At 45.4% G+C, this 13,002-nt stretch overlaps 1 protein-coding gene across 4 annotated transcripts in view; it reads right to left on the bottom strand.

The window, feature by feature from the left end:
- The window catches only part of MEIS3 (Meis homeobox 3), a 308,873-nt gene that overhangs the window by 91,542 nt on the left and 204,329 nt on the right, over nucleotides 1–13,002 (bottom strand). For 3 of the 4 annotated variants that reach the window (XM_068250573.1, XM_068250572.1, XM_068250574.1), the window contains exon 6: nucleotides 2,571–2,661. The gene's annotated coding sequence lies outside the window, so the exon portion shown is untranslated. Of the gene's footprint in view, nucleotides 1–2,563; nucleotides 2,662–13,002 lie in introns of all 4 variants that reach the window. The other variant, XM_068250575.1, reaches the window with a different exon arrangement.

A 13,002-nucleotide genomic window follows, 5' to 3' on the forward strand; every position in this document is an offset into this window, starting at 1 on the left:
GCAACTGACAGATACCAGGGCATTTGTCATTCAAAAAAGAGGGAAAATGGCTGAAAGATATCTATTTATTCAGACACAATTTAGGAATCACATACTATGGTGTGATTAATCACAGCCCTCTTCCTGTCACCTCATCACCCTGCAAAAGAGAAAGATAAGTATTTTCTTATCATTCCTTATCTGTTCAAATTCACACCAGTTCCCATTCCAGTCCTGACAGGAGGGACACCAAGTGTTTATCACAGGTCAACTCAGGCCTGACCTGGAAAATCAGGGTGGCATACTGGATAGTACTCTCACCTTGTAGTGCTGAGGTCTCAGGTTCACATCACATTCAGGAACTATGTGCATGGAGTCTGTATGTCCTTCCCGGGTTCCTGTGGGTTTCCTCCACACTTCACCCCGAGCTGCTTGGTTACTCAGTTGTTCTGGTCCAAGCCCTATCCCATACAGCCATATGAATCCCTGCCATGTACTGATGAGGACCAAAAGTCCCAAACTGGCTGTCTACATGTGGGGTTGATGTGGCTGTGTAAAATTTAAAGCTATAGGCTTGCTATACACCAGCGGTTCTGGATGCTAGCCTGGCTTACAGTGGTATAAAGAGATACTTTGCATATTCAGTAGTGGTGCATTGTGGGTAACCACAAATGTCCACTTAAATCTGAATTATTGCAAGTTTCCTTCTGTTTTAAGAAGGCAAATCACACCAAGCATTACTTTTTAGTAGGAGGGCTTTTCGGTCTCTTTTATCACCCTTTACACTTCTAGTGGTTTGGGTCACCCCGAGCTGCTTGGTTACTCTACTCCACACATCTAAAAACTAATTGGTCCTTCCTCTCGAAAGTGGCCTAAAGGCTAAAGTCAGCTGATAACGACCACCTCTGCCGATAATCTGGCAGAAGAAGAACAGCCCCCAAAGACCACCCAGCCAGTGATTCACCAGGCAAATTAATCCGGTCAAGCAATGGCCAACAGCTTCGTTCTCCCTGCTCGCCCTGCCAGCCACGTGACGTCACATCTGCGCTGCTCTGTCGGTCTTCCACCCCCCCCCCCCCAATGCAACAGAACGCATCATTAGCCTGCAGGCTAACTACGCATCTGTAAAGCCTCAGCGCAGCGGTGTCGCCTGAGATATCAGATCTTGATCCCTGCCAGTTGACATCCCTCTAGAGTGCGTATGGGCCCATAGATTCTATAGGGATTTCATTATGAGCTCCTCTGAGGCACAATTAGTGACATAACTATGGATAGGATAGAAAATATGCATGGTAAATGCTACATAAATACCTAATAAAAATGCATACATAGGTTTAGGCTAGGATCACAGTGGCTGTTGAGTTCCCTGTTACAGCAACAGAACAGGAAAGCATCTCCATGCGCTATCCATGCATTGCGTCACATACAGCGAAGTACAGTGAACTACTGTATATAGTAAATATCGTAGAAAGTATGCTTCACTGTCACTGTTAAAGTGCATAGTTTACCGTTCTCCTGCATAGATTTGGTAAGAGTGGACAAAGATTGGATCATTAGTGGCCACCAATAGATGGCTGTCCATAAGGCCATCCCCCACTGTCAAAGAGGATGACACTAAATTCCCCCTGTCCCAAGAGCCCAAGCTACTTCCAACTACCATATCATTTATAAATGTTCTGTCACCCTGGCATACTGGAAGCAAGTCACTGACTGGTACCACCTGCTTGATGAAATGGCCCCAAGACAAGAAAAATACTATTTATATTGTGCTCAGTGGGCAGTAGCAGTGTCATGGTGGCCACTAACGATACAATTTGATAAACGATAGTTTGCGAGTGATATTTTGCAATCACAAATGATAATTTGGGACCACAGTCACTGAGACGAGCGGGGGCAGCGGCGGGGAAAAAACAGCAGCGCCAACAGCGAGGATGGTGTGAGTGCGTGGCAGTGAATAGTTTGAGTCTATGTCCTGTTAGGAGGTGCACAGCAACCAGCAGGACCTAGATTCCAGCTACGTCAGTCTGGAAGTGATTTGACTAGCCTTTTAAAAAATTATATATAAAAAGAACAATAAGTGTTAGCAAATGGTGCAGGCTATTAGGGTCCTCAATGTTATTTTACTGTTGCAGCTTAAAGTTCCCGCGGTAATAGCGCAGCTCTATGCTGCTGCAATACATGCTGGGAGATTTAGTCTGGTCATGTGACTACATTTCCCTTTTCTGGCAAGGAGTGGCGGTCTTCTGATCACCAATTTAGGTTAATTACAGCATGACGATCAAAGCACTGATAGCCATCTTCACAATTCGGGTCACCCTTTAATAAGGCTGGCTTCATAGAAAAGGCTGATCAGATTTTAAAGACATAGAACAAAATGATGATGTCATGTTTTCACGTTAGGCAATATGACCAGCACAAACAAAAAGGAAAACTTCTTTTCTACAGTGCTTTAGGGCCTCAGCACAGCATGGGTACAGCGGGACTGACCTTCGTCTATTGTCAAAAAGAATGTGGGGGCTGGGGACCACTGTACAGAAGCCACCAGCATCATCTTACCACGAGACACCAAAGTAAAGTTCCGTACTCATCACCTGATGGTCCAGCGATGTCCCCTTGATGATGGTCGTTCAGCCCTACTTGAGGCCTCTCTGTCTCTAAAGAACTGACCACGACTGCTCCAGACTGCAAACGATTAAAAAATAAATGAATATGCAAATAAATATTCCAAGCCATCAGTGCTACAAAACTACAGTACTCAGAAACACCCTCCTATGTGGTAACTTTAAAATACCTTACAAACGTTCTACCCTATGGTTCAGTGCTCAACACCACATACTGTATCTGAGCAGCACAGTGGTGTAGCACTGCGGGAATTCCTAGGTTTGAATCTTGGCCAGGACACCTATTTGCCCACAGTTTCTTTATCCTTCCTGTGCTCAGGATGATAAACAAGTGCTCCTACAGGACTTCCTCCCATATCGCAAAAACATAATAAGTTAAATGACTCCACCACAAAAATATGGCATTATACTGTGATAGAGAAGACAAATAACATTTATATTGCGCTTTTCTCCTGGTGGACTCAAAGCGCTTGAGCTGCAACCACTAGGGCACGCTCAGTAGGCAGCAGCAGTGTTACGTATTCTTGTCCAAGGACTCCTTACTGAATAGGTGCTGGCTTACTGATCAGGGAGCAAAGATTCTAACCCTGGTCTCCTGTGTCAGAGGCAGAGCCCTTAACCATTACACTATCCAGCCACCAGAGAATACAGATTGTGCCTATGATAGGGATGACATTCTGAGCTCCTCTGTGGGATGGTTAGCGACAGGACAATGTACTGTAAAGTGCAGTCTAAGATGTCAGCGATATATAAATGCATAATAATATATTCAGCAAACAGGGCTGTGGAGTTGGTACAAAAATCATCCGACGCCAACTCCGACTTCTCAGTTTAAGAAACCACTGACTCCGACTCCTCAGTTTAAGAAACCACTGACTCCGACTCCTCAGTTTAAGAAACCACTGACTCCGACTCCTCAGTTTAAGAAACCACTGACTCTGACTCCTCAGTTTATGAAACCACTGACTGCGACTCCAGGAATCCAAGCAATTGCTCCCACTCCACAGCCCTTTCAGCAAATGAGCAAAGCCGGATTTGTACTTCTTACCGCCCAAGGCCGACTATTACCAGCCGCCCCAACCGAAACCATACTACCTCTTTCCACACACACACCCACGCAAAAAAATTTGGGCCGATGATGTCCACTATTGGGGCTAGTGCCGAGGTCTCCATGGAAACGTGAAGTGAATCAATCATGTCACACGGGGGAACTGGTCAATCAAGCGATCTACAGGTGATGGGCGTGGTGGGAGCCTTCCACCACACACACATAGTCAAAAGTGGCTCACAATTGGACATTGGGTGGGGTCAGCAACACGTAAAAGTGAGTCCTGTACCCACTGCTGTCTCGAGGGTAACAGCGCTGGCCAGTCAATAATTAAGAAATGGGTACTGTGAGAGGCTGCCTTCTGTATTCTGTACTATTTGCTGGTGCTGCCCCTGGTCCTTTCATCCCCCACACCAAGTGCGTGAGACCCGGCCTTCTGTAACTGCCTGGAGCTGCTGTTATGTCATTGGACAAGGTCTGGCTTTTTGCTAGTCACACACTGATTACAAACGTTTGGTTAACGGACTGCAGCTGCCTGTAGCACAGCACAGGCAGATGCCAGCTGGTACTAATAGTGCAGTTATCCTGACCACTTTCATTTGTTTAGACACTTGCAAATAATGCCCTGAAAATAATGCCCACTGTCTGCAGGCCGCCCCTTGTTTATCTGGTGCCCTAGGCCATGGCCTATGTGGCCTTGCCAGAAATCCGGCCATGCAAATGAGCCATGCCAAGACAGGACCTCTGTTGACCCACTGCACACAACTCAAAAAACAAAAACCTGTCCAATCTATTTTTTATTTTTGGTTGTAGACTGTAAGCTCCTGTGCAGCAGGGCTGCTGTAATCAGTCTACATGCTTTGTAGAGCATTGTGCCGTTCGTTAGCCTGTGTAAATTAGAAGAATAAAACAAACAGGTGTCTCTCCTGCTCTAAACTCTATACTGCCCTCTCTCCTCGAGTTCCCCTGCCCTATAAATTTCCCAGGCTGCAGCTTCAGGGCAGGATACAATAGGTTTGCCTTAATGTGTTTACAGCTCTCATTAAGCAATAGACTAGCTGAGTATTTTCATTATCCCGGTGTTTACTGCACTTTGTACATAAAACAGTCAGCCTCCCAATTTGACAGGGATGGATCACCGTGGTACAGGCAAGCCACAAAAGCCAAGACCATAATTCTGATAAAAAACACACAGAGGGCTCAAATGGGCCGCTTCTAAATGCAGACTGGAACAGGGTCTGGAAAATAGAAGAGATATATTACCAAAAGTTATTGTTATAAGTAGGAGATTTTGTTTTATAGGTTGCTAAAAGTAATCTACTGTGGAAGTCCAAACTGGTCCCACCACATCCGCCTTTGAAGCTTCCCTAATGGGATGGGGAGCGTCTTTGACCAATAATTAAACAGTATGTCAGCTTGCTCAACTTGAAGACGCCCAGTATCATTACAGAGAACCAAATCAGTATTATTGTGATCGGTCTCGCCCCTCCCTTGAAAGAAAACAACACAAAAATAACCAATTCTAAACAATGCAAATTATAGAACTGACTTCTTAAAGGATACATGAGGTGACATGTGACATGAGATAGACATGTATGTACAGTGCCGCAAACATGTACTGTAAGTTGTGTTCCTTTTTTTTATTTATCTGCCTGAAAGAGTTAAAAATCAGGTATGCAAGTAGCAGTTTCTGTCCGGGTCGGGACTGGGTTGGAACCTGGTCGGACTATAGCATAATCATTACTGATAAGGAATTACAACTATGAAACACTTGACTGGCATAAAATGGCTTCTGAGAGCAGGAAAGAGGAAAAAAATGGGTCAATGGTTCATAGATTTCAGCTCAGACATACTTCAATGAATGTGTCATTGAGTAGAGGCAATGAAACTCTAAAAATTTAAAAAGTAGATTTAAATATAAAATAAAACTGTGGGATATCTACAAAAGTCATTTTTTAGGAACAGGAGGATAGATGCACTTGTTTATCTTATAAGTTTATTTTCACCTTGTGTTTCTCTTAGAGCGGATCTGAGATGAAAAACTAACCATAAGTAACTTGTTTATATATCTTATCTAAAGTTTAGATAGTTTACACAGCAAATATAGCTGCAAACAGCTTTAACCTCCCTGGCGTTTTGATTATGCGCAGCCGCAAGGCTGCGCATGGTTTTTTAAACCTAATTTTTCTTTTTAATCATGTAGCTAGCCTAGCGTTAGCTACATGATACCCCCTCCCTTCCGATTCCCACCCACCCTTCCGATCGCCGCCGTCGCCTATGCCCGTCAGGAAATCTTGTTCTGAACGGGATTTCCTTCAGGGCTTTCCCCGTCGCCATGGCGACGAACGGAATAACGTCATCGACGTCGTGACGTCATAGGGAGTCCCGATCCACCCCTCAGCGCTGCCTGGCACTGATTGGCCAGGCTGCGCACGGGGTCTGCGGGGGGGGGGCCCTCTTTTGCGTCGGGTAGCGGCGGATCGGCGGCGCCGATCGCAGCAAACACGCAGCTAGCAAAGTGCTAGCTGCGTGTTTGAAAAAAAAAAAAAAAAAGATTCAAATCGGCCCAGCAGGGCCTGAGTGGTGACCTCCGGCGTCTCTGGACAAGCTCAGCTCGTCCAGAACTCTAGGGGGAGGTTAATAGAATATGATTATTTCTTCCTGTGATACAGTGACAGCAGCCATGTTTGTAAACATTACACAGAGGCAGGCTTATCTGCATCTTGAGCAAAAAAAACTAATCCTCCCTCCTCCCCTCTGCCTCTGAAATCTCTGGCCAGTAATACTTCGCCCTCCTCCTGCCCAGACTGAGCTCCCATGAGCCCTTGCTATCGTCTGAAAGTGCCTTGGCTCTCTGAAAGGCTGTGGGCGTGGCTAGTTTAGTTTATAGGGAATTAGAGTATTAAAAACAAAAAAGTATTTGGCTTAAAGTGAACCTTAAGTGTCCCAAAAAAATGAGTTTTACTCACCTGGGGCTTACCTCAGCCCCATGCAGCTGATCGGTGCCCACGACGAGTCGCTCTGATGCTCCGGGTCCCGCTGGCGGCCACTTCCGGTTTCGCCGTCAGGACCCGTCAGGCTGGGGAACGCGGCTGATACTACGCGTTCCCAGCCAAAATAGCACCCCTATGCGGCCATATGTCCGCATAGGCACCCGTATGCGGACATATGGCCGCATAGGGGTGCTATTTTGGCTGGGAACGCGTAGTATCAGCCGCGTTCCCCAGCCTGACGGGTCCTGACGGCGAAACCGGAAGTGGCCGCCAGCGGGACCCGGAGCATCAGAGCGACTCGTCGTGGGCACCGATCAGCTGCAGGGGGCTGAGGTAAGCCCCAGGTGAGTAAAACTCATTTTTTTTGGGACACTTAAGGTTCACTTTAAGGAATGCCCTATAAACAATAGGAAAGTAATGAGTAAAAGTTCATCTCGGATCCACTTTAAGCAGTAGGTATATTCAGTTGAAGCAGGTGGTTTGGCGCAATAGTTTGCAAAGGATAGTTACTACTCAGGGTCTCCATAAACTGTAATGCAAATTTGTGGCTATGGGGCACCTACTCAAGACAGCACATGTACAAGCCCCGTCTGCAGTTTTCCAATGCACATCTGAATGATCCAGAGGAGAAGTGGGTGAAAGTGTTTTGATCAGGTGAGACCAAAATAAAGCTGAACCGGATCTGACGTCAATAGGAAGTGACGTCACAGTATGGGCAGAAGTGTAGCGCCTACAGCGTATTTGCCCCTGCTTCCGTTCTGGACACGCGCCGAACAGCACACCACCGCTATGGAAAGCCACCTATCTGCCTCTGCAAGGTGAGAGATTTCCCCTGCTGTGCGAACGAACTCAACCAGGGCTGCCTCCAACACCGCCTCCTTACATATCGGCCACCCGTCGGAATGATTTGGGAATCCACACTTGTGGATAAAACAAAGGAACCCCACATAATCCTTCCAGGACTGGGCTATTCACAGTAGTTCCATGGCCTCAGCACTACCTGGCTGCTGACCATACCTAGCTACAGAGAGCTAGAGGTTTTCCGGGACAGGAAACACAAAGAACTGGCAGGTGGATACTGAGGGGTGGAACTTATAGAGAGCTAATTCTTTGTGTTTCCATATGTAGCACCTGTCCTGGAGGGTTATTGGAAAAATAGAGCTGTTTAGCATCAGCCCAGCTTGCCATGTTTGGAGAAGGAATGTTGCCTATGATCCCAAGAACACCATCCCCACCGTCAAACATGGAGGTGAACACATTATGCTTTAGGTGTGTTTTTCTGCTAAGGGGACAGGACACCTTCACCACATCAAAGGAAATGGATAGGGCCATGCACCATCAAATCTTGAGTAGGGATGACCCTGTCTAGGAGAATTCATGGAGAAGCATGTGATCAGTTTGATCAGCTGATAGATTTGTGAAGCTTTGATTTGCTGCTCATGATCATGTATTAAACAAGGAAGTCATCACAGCAAATCTGAACCTTACAAATATATCAGCTGACCAAACTGATCACATGCTTCTCCGTGAGTTCTCCTAGGTTGGGCCATCTCTAATCTTGAGTAAACACCTCTTTTCCTCAGCCAAGGCATCGAAAATGGGTCAGAGTCATGGATGGGTGTTGCAGCATGACAATGACCCAGGACAGGTGAACCATGTGACATCTCCCCCCCCCCTCCCCCCCCCCTCCCCCCCCCCCCCCCCCCCCCACACACACACACATTCCCATTAAGACGGAGACTTTCATTGATAGGCTCTGTTGTTTTTAGCTTGGATACTCTTTAATCCAACAGAAAATCTGTGGAGGGAACTAAAGGTTTGATTTGCCAAACCTCAGCCTCAAAACCTTATAGACTTGGAGTGCATCTGCAAAGAGGAGTAGGCCAAAATCCCACCTAAGATGTGTGAAAATCTGGTGGCCAACTACACACCAGACCTCTGCGGTAGCCAAAAAGGGTTTTGCCACCAAGTAGTACCAAGTCATCCTTTGATAGGGGATCAAATACTTATTTCACTTATTACAATGCACATCAAACTCTGACTTTGAAGCAATGGGTTTTGGAGGCTTCTTTTGATGCTTTTCTGTCTCTCACACCTACAATAAGCCTACCATTTCAATCATAAACTAGTATTCTTTTGATCAAAGGACAAATGAGCAAAATAAGCAGGGGAATCAAATACTTCTTCCCCTCACTGTAGCTCAAACTTCTCACCTATGGGTTGGAAAAATGCTGCTGAACAAACAGTTACTGGCATTCTACAATCTTGTGACAAGTGGTGCAGGGGCAGGAGAGATCAACCTAACAGATGCAAATTAATTTACACAAAAAGAATACATAGCATGGCAGATTCAAGCAAATGGCCGAACCTAAGCAGCAGACATGGGCTTACAGCTTGAAGAAGGAAGTGCGCGTTAGTGAGTCTTGCAACGCATCCAGCAGGACGTGTGCAAGACATTTGGAACGCAGGAAGTCCAACGGACTTATGGGTAACTAAGGTGAGGCAATTAAGCTTCATTTAAATCATGAATTCGAGTCCTTAGGGACTCCTGAGCCCACCACTACTAGGGAGTGCAGTAAACCATGTGTTTCCTGCACTGTGTGGTATTATTTTGCTGCATTTTTTGTGCGTTTTTGTATTTATTTTTTTTGGTGCGTTTTGCGTTTGCATTTTTTATTACGTTTCCTAATCAATAGATCAGAATACAGTCATTTAAAAAAAAAAAAAAAAAAAAAAAAACGCATGTAAAAGCGCATTCCTTTTCGTCTCCATTGAGATACACTTCGTGCATTTTACATGCGTTTTGGAAAATCAAGCAGAAAGTTGTGCATTTTTAAAAACACACAATATAAAATGCATGTATATATATATATATATATATATATATATATATATATATATATATATATATATATATATATATATACACATACGCGCGTTTTTACATGAGGCCCATAGACTTTCACTAAGCAGCAAAAATGGTAGCGTTTTTCACAATGCTGGCGTTTCTGCAGAAGGGGTGGCATAGCAGTTAGCGCTCTCGCCTTGCAGCACTGGTTCCCCAGTTCGAATCCCGGGTCAACATCTGCAAGGAGTTTGTATGTTCTCCCCGTGTCTGCGTGGGTTTCCTCCGGGCACTTCGGTTTCATCCCACATCCGTTTTCCTCCCACATTGGCTTCCCCCCAAATTGACCCTAGACTATGATACATACATTACACGATATATACATAGACATATGACTATGGTAGGGACTAGATTGTGAGCCCGTCTTTACAGCGCTGCATAATGTTGGCGCTTTATAAATACTTAAATAAATAAAAATAAAGGGGTGAAAGCAGTGCTGTCTAGTTTGGTCACCTCATTAACACAAGGAGACGCCTGGTAAATGACAGAAAAACTGCTGAATACAAGGCCTAAAATGCCAGTTGTGCACGGCCTAGCAAGTCGCTCTTCCCTGCTGCATTCCTCCCTCTGAGCACTACTGTTCTCTAGCTACGCAGGGTGAGGACAGCACCACTGCGATTATTGCAGCCAATTCACAACATACGTCACAGCTTTTCATGTAAGCCTTTCCATGGATTTGTAAATAGTCTGTATTGATGTAACACTGGGATTATAATGATTTTAGACCTGGGTAATCCTGCCCTCTGGGACTACAAACGCCTGCATCTCTCTTCTATGTTAAATATGGCCTAGGGGACCAGTCAGGTGACCTCAGGAGGACCCTAATGTGGCAGAGTATGTTTGTTTTTGCATGGGGAATCCACACTCAAAAGACAGATGGTGAAGACATTGAACAAACTCAGCCTGCATGAAAACATCATTTAAGACTATTTACCGTATATATTTTTTTGTGTCATACAAGTATAAATCATCCCCTCCGCATAACCTGTGTACAGACCACCGAGGTGTGCTTGGAAAGCCATTCTATGGCCAGGTCACATCTGTACCTCCCAAATATACATTACTATAATACACACACAAAATGAATACAATAAAATAACACACAGGTATTAAGTAGAGTGGGTGGAGGTATTAATATGTAAATAAACTGGTCTGTAGGCAGGTGAATGAATACTGGTGTCACTGGTGTCCACAATACCACGCTACTACAGGTCATATGACCCAACATTTAGATTAGGGAGCTGGATGGTCTGCCATGGTTCAAACCTCTCTTGTTCAGTAAGCCAGCACCTAATTAGTAAGAAGACCTTGGGCAACACTAACACTGCTACTTCCTACTGAGCACACCCTAGTGGCTGCATCTCTGGCGCTTTGAGTCTGCCAGGGGAAAAGTGCAAAATAAATGTTCTGTGTCTTGACTTAGGAGTCACTAACAACATAGTTATTGTAGAAGCCTCCCGCTCTTGCTCTCCCCTTTACCTCTATGTAGGCCGAGCAGAGAGCCTGGCAGTATGTCTGTACAGCACTTATTGTTAAACCAAGAATGATCACAAAGGATCCTTTCAGGCAACATGAATTTGAACTTAGCACAGAGCTTTTGTGTGGGCTTAAAGAGTGTTTACACGCACAACTACCGTAGCCCCCAGGGATTTGATCACTCGGGCCACAGTTCAAGTCTGATTGCTGTACAGGCTAGATCACTGGCCTACAGGGAGGAGGCGTGGCATAGGATGAAGTAGGAGGGGTAAGGAGGAGAAAGAGTTAGACCTACGCTAGGTCAAGACGATTTGGCTCTCTGGATCAGTTGGCGATACACTGGGTTGGGACCTCCTCTGAAAAAGAACCATCCAGCACATCAGCAAAGTGCTGCTGCACAAGTAATCGTATGGGATTATTCTCACTGCAGCGATTGCAGCACGTTTTGTGATTATTGCAGATCACAAACACGCTGCATGCAGCATTTTCCCGGCGATTGCGCCACAATTCTCATTTACTAGAATAAGAATTGCAAAACGCAATAATTGATTGCGTTTACAAGTGTGAACGGGGTCTTAACCACTTCCCCGCCCCCGTAGAGTATATCTATGCCCCTTTAAACTTTACCTCCCCGCACAGGGCGTAGATATAGGTACCTCCGCGGCTCCGCCGCCACCCTCTGTGTTCCCGCTCGCTCATGCGCATTGCCACCTGTTCGCCCGGAGATCAATGAATGGGAACGCTGTTCCCATTGATTGATTCAAGTCCCCGTAGCAATGATTGGTGGCTTTTATGAGAAGCCGCGCGATCATTGTGAAAAAAAAGTTTACCATCCCAATTACACTTCCTGTAAGCGTACATGATATGCTTTCAGGACGCATTACACCAAAAAAAAAAAATTACATCAAGAACATATTTTTTTCTCATTGAAAGCATTTTTTACACTTACAATTAACCATTTCCCTCCAACACTCTCCCCAAGGTACCCAAACACTTTTTATTATAATTGAAAAAAAATGTTTTGACAATAAAATGTCCCGCTTTACCCAGGACAGGTCCCGGATTCGGGGTCCCCTGTCCCAGGCTGCATGAGGTCCCCGGAAACGTCCCGCTTTTAGGCGCGGGACGTCCCGGCCTCGGGACTCTTACCAACGTCCATTGCATGAACTGGCCGCGGTGTCTAATAGACGCCGCGCCAGTTCATAGCCCGCAGCCCCGCTCCAGCCTGCATAGTCTGACTTCCGGCAGGCAGAGCAGGGCTATAGGAAGATGGCGTCCGAAGCCCAGTGCAGGGCTTCGGGCGCCATTCTCCCGTAGCCCTGCTATTCAATTCAGCGCGGGAGATGGCAGGAGCTATATCTCCAGGGAGCTGCGCGCCAGAGGCCGGCCGGGAGAGGAGACTTCTTTCAGGTGAGTAAATTCCTTTTTTTTTTTTTTGCTGAAATGTGGCCCAAACTGTGTTTATTTTCTGCTAAAATGTGGTCCAAATTGTGTTTATTTTCTGCTAAAATGCGGTCCAAATTGTGTATTTTCTGCTGAAATGTAACCCAAACTGCGTTGATTTTCTGCTAAAATGTGGCCCAAATTGCGATTATTTTCTGGTAAAATGTGGCCCAAATTGCGTTCATTTTCTGCTGAAATGTTGCCCACATTGCGTTTATTTTCTGGTGTCTGGGGTAACTGTTGCTGCATTTATTATTTAATGGTCATAGTTGGCTACATTTGCTGCTTTGAGGTTACGGTGACGCTCCGCCCATACAATGTCATGGCCACGCCCATTTTTCGGCTATGTACACTACCCCCCCAGTCCCAGGTTGGACCCAGAAAAATCTGGTCACTGTACTTTATTTCCAAATAAAATTGGCACCAGACTTATGTGATAGGGACATAATTTAAACGGTGTAATAACCGGGACAAATTGGCAAATAAATTATGTGGATTTTAATTACAGTAGCATGCATTATTTAAAAACTATAATGG

This window comes from Hyperolius riggenbachi, chromosome 8 (assembly GCF_040937935.1).
Source record: "Hyperolius riggenbachi isolate aHypRig1 chromosome 8, aHypRig1.pri, whole genome shotgun sequence".
NCBI classification, from domain to species: Eukaryota; Metazoa; Chordata; class Amphibia; order Anura; family Hyperoliidae; genus Hyperolius; species Hyperolius riggenbachi.